A 9,886-nucleotide genomic window follows, 5' to 3' on the forward strand; every position below is an offset into this window, starting at 1 on the left:
TGAAGGACAGAGAAGCCTGGCGTGCAGCAGTCCATGGGATCACAAAGAGTTGGACAGGGTTAAGTAACTGAACAACAAGAACAGGTATGGATGTGAGCGTTGGACCATAAGGAAGGCTGAGTGCCTTTTGAGCACCGAAGAATTGATGCTTTTGAACTATGGTATTGGAGAAGACTCCTGAGAGTCCCTTGGATTGCAAGGAGAGCAAACCAGTTGGTACTAAACAAAGCAACTCTGAATATTCTTTGGAAGGACTGATGCTGAAGCTGAAGTTCTAATACTTTGGCCACCTGATGCAAAGAGCTGACTCACTGGGAAAGACCCTGATGGTGGGAAAGGTTGAGGGCCAGAGGAGAAGGGGGTGGCAGAGAATGAGATGGTTGGATGGCATCATCGACTGAATGAACCTGAGTTTGAGCAAACTGCAGGAGACGGTGAAGGACAGGGAAGGCTGGCGTGCTGCAATCCATGGGGTCACAGAGAGTTGGACACGACTGAGTGACTGAACAACAACAAAAAAGTTCCACTTAAAAAAGGTTCTCCCTTAAAAAGAAAAAGGAGCTCATTTTACGGTGAAACATGGACAACAGTGTGTGAGTTGCCATTTGTTGTTCAGTCACTCAGTCGTGTCTCCCTCTTGGCAACCCCGTGGATTGCAGCACCACAGTGCAAAAGCGTGAGCTGCCCTGGGGCCCACCACTTCTGTAGCATTCTGTATTAGCTGTAAGCAGCCAGTCTAACGGGAAGACGGAACGGCTTCTTAAAGACCTGGGTAAAGTCCCAGCTCTAGGGCAGGGCCGTGAGGACTTGGGCGCATACACTGCATCCAGGAGCAGCGACACAGGCCCAAGAGCCCAGGGGGTTGAGCCCCCTGTTGCTCACCGCCATACTCAGTGACCCACTTGCAGACTTAGCCACTTCTGTCTCTGTAACATTAAGCTCTGCTGGGTTAGACCCCTTGGTTCCCAGGTAGGGAACACTTCCAAAGGGAACTTCCTCTGCTTCCAGGGAAGGACGCCTCCACTGAACCAGGATCTGCAAATTCCACCAGGTCATTTTGATCTCCTCATGCTGGCGAGCCAGCAGGCGAAGAAGGAAGGGATAATAGACCCCAATTACTAAGAGTAGATAGGGTCACTGCTACTTAATGGGGCAATCAGAAGTTGGTCTGCATGGAGACCAAAGCATAGTTAATAGCTATTTATCTCAAAATATTCTAGAAAACTGAAGAGGTGGGAATGCTTCATAACTCATTTTGAAGGCCAGCATCACCCAGATTACAAAAGCAGATAACAGCACACACACATGGTACCATGTCTGATGAACACAGATTGAAAAATCCTCAACAAAACACTAGCAAACCAAATAGAATACATTAAAAGGACCGTACACCATGATCAAGGGGGACTTATCCCAGGGATTCAAAGATGGTTCAGTATCCCCAAATCAATATGATATACCACATTAACAAAACAAAGGATGAAAACCTTATGATTTTCTCAATAGATGAAGAAAAAGGATTTGATTCAACACCCATTTATGGTTTAAAAAAGATAAAGTGAGCATAGAAGGAATGTACCTCAACATAATAAGGGCCATACGTGGTGATGGGTTTGATCCCTGGGTTGGGAAGATCCCTGGGTTGGGAAGATCCCTGGAGAAGAAAATGACAACCCACTCCAGTTTTCTTGCCTAAAAATTTCCATGGACTGTGGAACCCGGAGGGCTTACAGTCCATGGGGTCATGGAAGACTCGGATACGACTTAGCAAATAAACAGCAACAGGATGAGCCCATAGCTAACATCATAATCAGTGGAGAAAAATGGAAAGTTACCTCTAAAATCAGAAGCAAGACAAAAATGCACACTCTCACCACTCTTATTCAACGCAGTACTGGAAAACCTGGCAAGAGCAGTTAGGCAAGATAAAGAAAGAAAAGGCACCCAGCTTGGAGAGGAAGAAGTGGAACTACCACTGTTTGCAGATGACACGACTTTGCATGTAGAAAACCCCGGAGACCCCGCCAAAAGTATTAGAAACAATAGATAAGAAGGAGCAAGATATGGGTAGGGGATTAAGAAGTGCAGCCTGCCTCTTTATGTCCATGTGTAGAGTGAGTAATCTAGGAGGGTGTACTGCACAGCGCAGGGAATACAGCCGATCTTTCATAACGATGATGAACGGAGTGTAAACTCTAAGATGGTGGATCGCTGTGTTGTACACCTGGGGTTCATATATATAAATCAGTGTGCCTCAATAAAAAGAAAATGGGGAAAGTATATATTTCAGTGAAAACATTTCTGTGAAGCTATAAGGAGTTTCAACTTTAGCTTCCTGATAATAAATGGGATATTTTTAAATTTTCTGGGAAAAAAGAAATAATAAATATGGTAAAATTGTGGGGCACAAAATCAACATAAAAAAATCTGTTGCACTTAGGGAATACCCTGGTTGACCAGTGATTAGGACTCCATGCTTTCAGTGTCAAGGGCCCAAGTTTGATCTCTGGTCTGGGAACTAAGATTCCATGCCATGTGGCATGACAAAAAAAAAAAAAAAAATTCTATTTGCTAACAATGAGCTAACATAAAGAGAAATGAAGCAAAATTCCAAAAAGATTTCTGTTCTAACTTGTTTCTCCTGCTCTGTTCCAGCCTTTTACATTTAGCTTATTTTTGTTTTTATATTAGAGTTCATTTCTTGAGACAGCCAGTAGTTGGGTCTCATTTTTTATACAGTCTAGCAGTCTCTGCATTGTAACTTAAGAGTTTAGAAGATTTCTATTTAATGAAATTGACATCTTGGTCTTAAAATTACCACCTTGCTATTTGTTTTATATTTGTCCCTTCTTTGTTTTATTTCTTTCTTTTTCTTTTTTAACCTTTGCTTTATTTATTTTTTAAAAGGCTCCTTAATCTTAAAAAAAAAAACAATTTTATTTATTTATTTTTGACTGTTCACCAAGAAAGCCCTGTTTATCTTATTTTTGCTTTCTTATTAAACAAGTCTGTTTCAAAATTCCATTTTATCTTCACTCAGCTAACTGGCTATATCTCTGTTAATTATTATTATTTTTTGCTATGCCGCACGATATGCAGGATCTTAGTTTCCTGACTAAGGACTGAACCCATGCCCCCTGCATTGGAAGCGTGGAGTCTTAATCACTGGACCAGCAGGCAAGTCTCTCTGTGATTTTTAATGTGTATTCTCTAGATTTTATAGTATGTCTTTTTAGGTTATCATTGTCTACTCTCAAGTAATAATAATCTCACATATAAGAACCTCAGTCACTAAGTCATGTCCAACTCTTTGCAACCCCATGAACTATATATATAGCACATCAGACTTCCCTTTTTCTTCACTATCTCCCAGAGTTTGCTCAGACTCATGCCCACTGAGTCAGTGATGCCATCCAACTATCTCATCCTCGCTTCTGCCTTCTCCTCCTGCCCTCGATCTTTCCTAGCATCAGAATCTTTTACAATGAGTTGACTCTTCCCATCAGGTGGCCAAAGTATTGGAGCTTCAGTTTCAGCATCAGTCCTTCCAGTGAATATTCAGGATTGATTTTCTTTGGGATAGACCGGTTTGTTCTCCTTGCAGTCCAAGGGACTGTCAAGACTCTTCTCTAGCACCACAGTTTGAAAGCATCAATTCTTCAGCGCTCAGCCTTCTTTATGGTCCAACTCTCACATCCATGCATGACTCCTGAAAAAACCGTAGCTTTGGCTTATACAGACCTTTGTTGGTAAAGTGATGTCTCTGCTTTGTTAATACGTTGTCTAGGTTTGTCATAGCTTTTCTTCCAAGGAGCAAGCATCTTTTAATTTCATGGCTGCCGTCACCATCTGAAGTAATTTTGGAGCCCGAGAAAATAAAGTCTGTCACTGTTTCCATTGTTTCCCCATCTGTTTGCCATGAAGTGATGGGACCAGATGCCGTGATCTTAGTTTCTTGAATGTTGAGCTTTAAGCCAGCTCTCGCCTTCGTCCAGAGGCTCTTCACCTCCTCCTCACTTTCTGCCGTAAGGGTGATGTCATGTAATGGGACCAGATGCTGTGATCTTAGTTTCTTGAATGTTGAGCTTTAAGCCAGCTTTTTCACTCTGCTCTTTCGCCTTCGTCCAGAGGCTCTTCAGCTCCTCCTTACTTTCTGCCGTGAGGGTGGTATCATCTGCATGCATGTGCTCAGCCCCTTCAGTCGTGTCCGACTCTTTGCGACCCAGTGGCCCGCCAGGCTCCTCTGTCCATGGGATTCTCCAGGCATGAATACTGGAGTGGGTTGCTGTGCCCTCCTCCCGGAATCATTTGCATATCTGAGATTATTGATATTTCTCCTGGCAATCTTGATTCTGGCTTGTGATTCATCCAGCCTGGCATTTCACATGATGTACTCTGCATAGAAGTTGAATAAGCAGGTTGAAACATACAGCCTTGATATTATCCTTTCCCAATTTTGAACCAGTGAGTTGTTCCATGTAAGGTATAACTATTCCTTCTTTCCCTGAATACAGGTTTCTCAGGAGACAGGTAAGGTGGTCCAGTATTCCTATCTGTAACAATTTTCCAGTTTGTTGTGATCCACACAATCAAAGGCCTTAGCATAGTTAATGAAGCAGAAGTAGATTTTTTTGGGAATTCCTTTGCCTTTTCTGTGATCCAGTGGATGTTGGCAATCTGATCTCTGGTTCCTGTGCCTTTTCTTTCTAACGGTTTGTTTGTTGATGCATTCTGGCCTGTGCTGGGCCTTCGTTGTTGCTATGTGCACACTGGCTTCTCTAGTTGGGCTGAGTGAGGCAGCTCTCTGGCTGCAGTGCTCAGCCTTCTCACAGTGGCAGCCTCTCTTGCTGCAAAGCACAGGCTCGAGGGCACGTGAGCGTCAGTGGTTGTGGTGCTCGGGCTCAGCTGTTCTGTGGCATGTGAGATCTTCTCAGACCCGGGATGGAACCTGTGTCCCCTGCAGTGGCTGGCATTTCCTTACCACTGAGCCACCAAGGAATCTCCTCCTCAACCTCCTCTACCTTTTGTAAATCCAGTTTGTACATCTGGAAGTTCTCAGTTCACATACTGATGAAACCTAGCTTTAAAGATTTTGAGCATTACCGTGCTAGCATGTGAAATGAGTGCAATTGTATGGTAGTTTGAACATTCTTTGACATTGCCTTTCTTTGGGATTCCCTGCTGGCTCAGAGGTTAAAGCGTCTGCCTCCAATGAGGGAGACCTTGGTTCGATCCCTGGGTCGGGAAGATCCTCTGGAGAAGGAAATGGCAACCCACTCCAGTATTCTTACCTGGAGAATCCCATGGACAGAGAAGCCTGGTAGCCTATAGCCCACGGGGTCACAAAGAGTTAGATGTGACTGAGCGACTTCACTTTCTTCGGGATTAGAATGGAAATTGACCTTTCCCAGTCTGGTGACCACTGCTGAGTTTCCCAGACTTGCTAGCGTAGTGAGTGCAGCAGTGGCACAGCGCCATCTCGCAGGATCTGGAAGAGCTCAGCTGCAACTCCACCGCCTCCACCAACCTTGTTTCTAGTAATGCTTCGTAAGGCCCGTTTGGCTTCACATTCCAGGCTGTAGGTGAACGACCATACCATCATGGTTGTCTGGGTGATTAAGACCTTATTTGTACAGTTCTTCTGTGCATTCTTGCCACCTCTTCGTAATCTCTCCTGCTTCTGTTAGGTTCTTGCCGTTTCTCTCCTTTATTGTACCCATCTTTGCATCAAGTGTTCCCTTGGTATCTCCGACTTTGTTTCTTCTTAAACAATTTTATCTGTTTTCTTTCGGCCGCACTGTGTGTGTTGCTGCACAGCCTTTTCTCGGTGTGGCAAGCAGGCGCTCCTCTCTGGCTGCAATGTGTGGGGCTCTCACTGGGGCGGCCTCCCTTGCAAGCCTGAACTGCAGGGCGCGTGGCCTTCAGTGCTCCAGTTGCGTCCGTAGCTGCAGGCTCACTGCTGCAGCAGCTCCCAGGCTCGAGGGCATGGGCTCAGCAGCTGCGGCGCATGCCCTTAGTTGCTCTGCAGCGTGTGGGATCTTCCCAGACCAGGGATCAAACCCGTGTCTCCCGCACTGGTGAGAGTGAAAGTGAAGTCGCTGTGTCTGAGTCTTTGCTACCCTGTGGTCTGTAGCCCGCCAGGCTCCTTCCGTCCATGGGATTTTCCAGGCAAGAATACTGGAGTGGGTTGCCGTTTCCTTCTCCAGGGGATCTTCCCAACCCAGGGATCGAACTCAGGTTTCCCACATTGCAGGCAGACACTTTACTGTCCGAGTTCAGTTCAGTTCAGTCGCTCAGTCGTGTCCAACTCTTTGCGACCCCATGAATTGCAGCACACCAGGCCTCCCTGTCCATCACCATCTCCCAGAGTTCACTCAGACTCACGTCCATCGAGTCCGTGATGCCATCCAGCCATCTTATCCTCGGTCGTCCCCTTCTCCTCCGGCCCCCAATCCCTCCCAGCATGAGTCTTTTCCAGTGAGTCAACTCTTCGCATGAGGTGGCCAAAGTACTGGAGCTTCAGCTTTAGCATCATTCCTTCCAAAGAAATCCCAGGGCTGATCTCCTTCAGAATGGACTGGTTGGATCTCCTTGCAGTCCAAGGGACTCTCAAGAGTCTTCTCCAACACCACAGTTCAAAAGCATCAATTCTTCGGCACTCAGCTTTCTTCACAGTCCAACTCTCACATCCATACATGACCACAGGAAAAACCATAGCCTTGACTAGACGGACCTGAGTCGGCAAAGTAATGTCTCTGCTTTTGAATACACTATCTAGGTTGGTCATAAGTTTTCTTCCAAGGAGTAAGTGTCTTTTAATTTCATGGCTGCAGTCACCATCTGCAGTGATTTTGGAGCCCAAAAAAATAAAGTCTGACACTGTTTCCACTGTTTCCCCATCTATTTCCCATGAAGTGATGGGACCAGATGTCATGATCTTCGTTTTCTGAATGTTGAGCTTTAAGCCGACTTTTTTGCTTTCCTCTTTCACTTTCATCAAGAGGCTTTTTAGTTCCCCTTCACTTTCTGCCGTAAGGGTGGTGTCATCTGCATATCTGAGGTTATTGATATTTCTCCCGGCAATCTTGATTCCAGCTTGTGTTTCTTCCAGTCCAGCGTTTCTCATGATGTGCTCTGCATATAAGTTAAATAAGCAGGGTGACAATATACAACCTTGACTTACTTCTTTTCCTATTTGGAACCAGTCTGTTGTTCCATGTCCAGTTCTAACTGTTGCTTCCTGACCTGCATACAGATTTCTCAAGAGGCAGGTCAGGTGGTCTGGTATTCCCATCTCTTTCAGAATTTTCCACAGTTTATTGTGATCCACACAGTCAAAGGCTTTGGCATAGTCAATAAAGCAGAAATAGATGTTTTTCTGGAACTCTCTTGCTTTTTCCATGATCCAGCGGATGTTGGCAATTTGATCTCTGGTTCCTCTGCCTTTTCTAAAACCAGCTTGAACATCAGGGAGTTCGCGGTTCACGTATTGCTGAACCACCAGGAAATTCCTGCATTGGTGGGTGGATTCTTTACCACTGAGCTCCCAGGGAAGCCCTCTCCAGTTTTCTTGAAGAGATCTCTATTCTTTCCCATTCTGTTGTTTTCCTCTATTTTCATTGTTCACTTGCAAAGGCTTTCTTTTGTCTCCTTGCTGTTCTTTGGAACTCTGCATTCAGTTGCATACATCTTTCCCTTTCTCCTTTGCCTTCGGGGCATAGACTTGGATTACTCTGCTGTTGAATGGTTTGCCTTGGAAACAGAGATCATCCTGTCGTTTCTGAGACTGCGCACAAGCACTGCCTTTCAGGCTCCTGTTGGCTGTGCGGTCTCCTCCATTTTTCCCAAGAGTGGAACCTTGCAGCAGTGGGTTCCCAGTGCTTCCTCCCGTCCCTTGTGCTGCTGTATGTCTTGCTTACACATATGTTTTGAACCCTGCATTGCCGGGTTAAAAAATGTGTGCAGTCAGTTATACTGTAAAGGACTTCAAGCACAAGAGAAGGCTCACCCTCCGTCCTCTTGGCTGCTTTGCGCAGACCCAGGCGCTCCTCTGTTGTGGTGTATCCATTCTACAGAGCTTACTTTAATATTCTGTGTATTGTGGATATGCTAGTGGGGAATTATCTCAGGTTCTGTTTGTCTCTAGTTGTCTTTAATTTCACTGTTACTTTTTGGAGGATATTTTCACTGCATGTAGAATACTAAGTTGACAGGTGTTTTCCTTTTAGCAATTGAAAGATGTCATTCCATTTACTATGGTTTACATGGTTTCTTATGAGAAACCAGCAAAAAGTCTTCTCTTTATTTCCTGATATGCATGCGTCTTTCTTTTTTCTGGCTGTTTTTTAATACTTTCTGGATATTATTAATTTTTAGCAAGTAGATTATTATATGTTTTCAAGTAGTTTATTTTGTGTTTATCCTACTTGAGATTTGTTGAGTATTTTGGGCCTGTGGGTTTATAGTTTGCAAAACCTTTGGAAACATTTCAGCCATTATTTCTTTCAGTATGTTTGTGTGTGTACCTACTGTGTGTTTCTAATTGTACTGTTCTGAGACTGCCTGATATTTTCCCAGAGGTCAATGACGCTTGGTTAATTAAAAAAATTTTTTTTTCTTTCTGCTTCAGTTTGGATAGTTTCATTTTATATACTGAATTTTCATTTCCCAAAGTTCCATTTGATTCTTTTTTATCTCTTTCCTTTATTTGCTTATTGTGTTTATGTTTCCTATAAATTCTTGAGTATGTTTATAACAGTTGTTCTAAAGTCCATGGCTGATAATTCCATCACTTCTGTCCTTTCCAAGTCTGTTTTGACTGATGTTTTTCTCTCCAGGTTTTTCCTGCTTCCTTGTAGGTCTGGGAATTTGTTTTTTTTTAATTGGATGCAGGATAAAAGTGCCTGGATTTCATCATCTTCCTCTAACCAGTGTTGAAGTTGGTTCTGGAAGTCAGCTGAGTGTCTTGTGAACAGCTTGACTCTTCTCAGGTCTGGTTTAAAACTCTTAGCATCGTCTACAGTGGCCTCTGCTCGGGGGCAAGTGTTACACGCGCTTTCGGAGTTTCTGCCTTATAGTTTCCCAGTAGGTTTTCTTTAAACAGCCTTATAGAATTTTATTCTACATAAGCATGATTGAGCATTTACTAAAACTTATGGGGATCCTATTTTAGCTTTCTGGAATTCTTTCTCTGAATTGATCCCTTTTCTTTATTATTTTTATCTGAAAATTCCAAATACCTCAGCCTCCCCAAACTCTGACTTCTGTCTCTCAACTCATCAAGACCCACCCCCACCCCCCCACCCCACCCCCACCCCCCACCCCCTACCCCCCACCAAACTGGGCCTCTTCCCTGCACTGCAACCTGTAAATGCCTCCACGGCAATCGTAGGCTTTATGTAATTTGCTTCCTTTGCGTCGGTGATCACAGCCCTGTACTGTCCTTTATCCAATATCTGAAAATCATTGCTTTTAATATTTTGTTCCTTTTTCTGGATTTCACCCCTTTGGCAAGTGGGCAAGTCCAATGATGTTATTCTGTAATGACTAGAAGCCATTTTTACAATCACAATTAATTGCTGAATGTTATAAAAATCACATCTGTTGGCATGATCATGCACTGTCCCTCTCTTTATCCATGAATGTGTTGGATTACCATTAAAAATGAAAGTAGGATGTTGAGCCATCCTTGAATTTCTGGGTTAAACCCATGTGATCAAAATGCATTTACAGAAATAAACTATTGCATTTTGCTAGCTGATACTTTGTTGGGACTTTTGCACATGCTTTTAATGAAAAAGACATAATATCCATTAATTTTCTTGAGCTATTCTTGCCACACTGTTGCTTCATCAAATGAGTGGAGATGTAATGTGGTGAGCTAGAT

The sequence above is a fragment of the Capricornis sumatraensis genome, chromosome 4 (assembly GCF_032405125.1).
Source record: "Capricornis sumatraensis isolate serow.1 chromosome 4, serow.2, whole genome shotgun sequence".
NCBI lineage: Eukaryota > Metazoa > Chordata > Mammalia > Artiodactyla > Bovidae > Capricornis > Capricornis sumatraensis.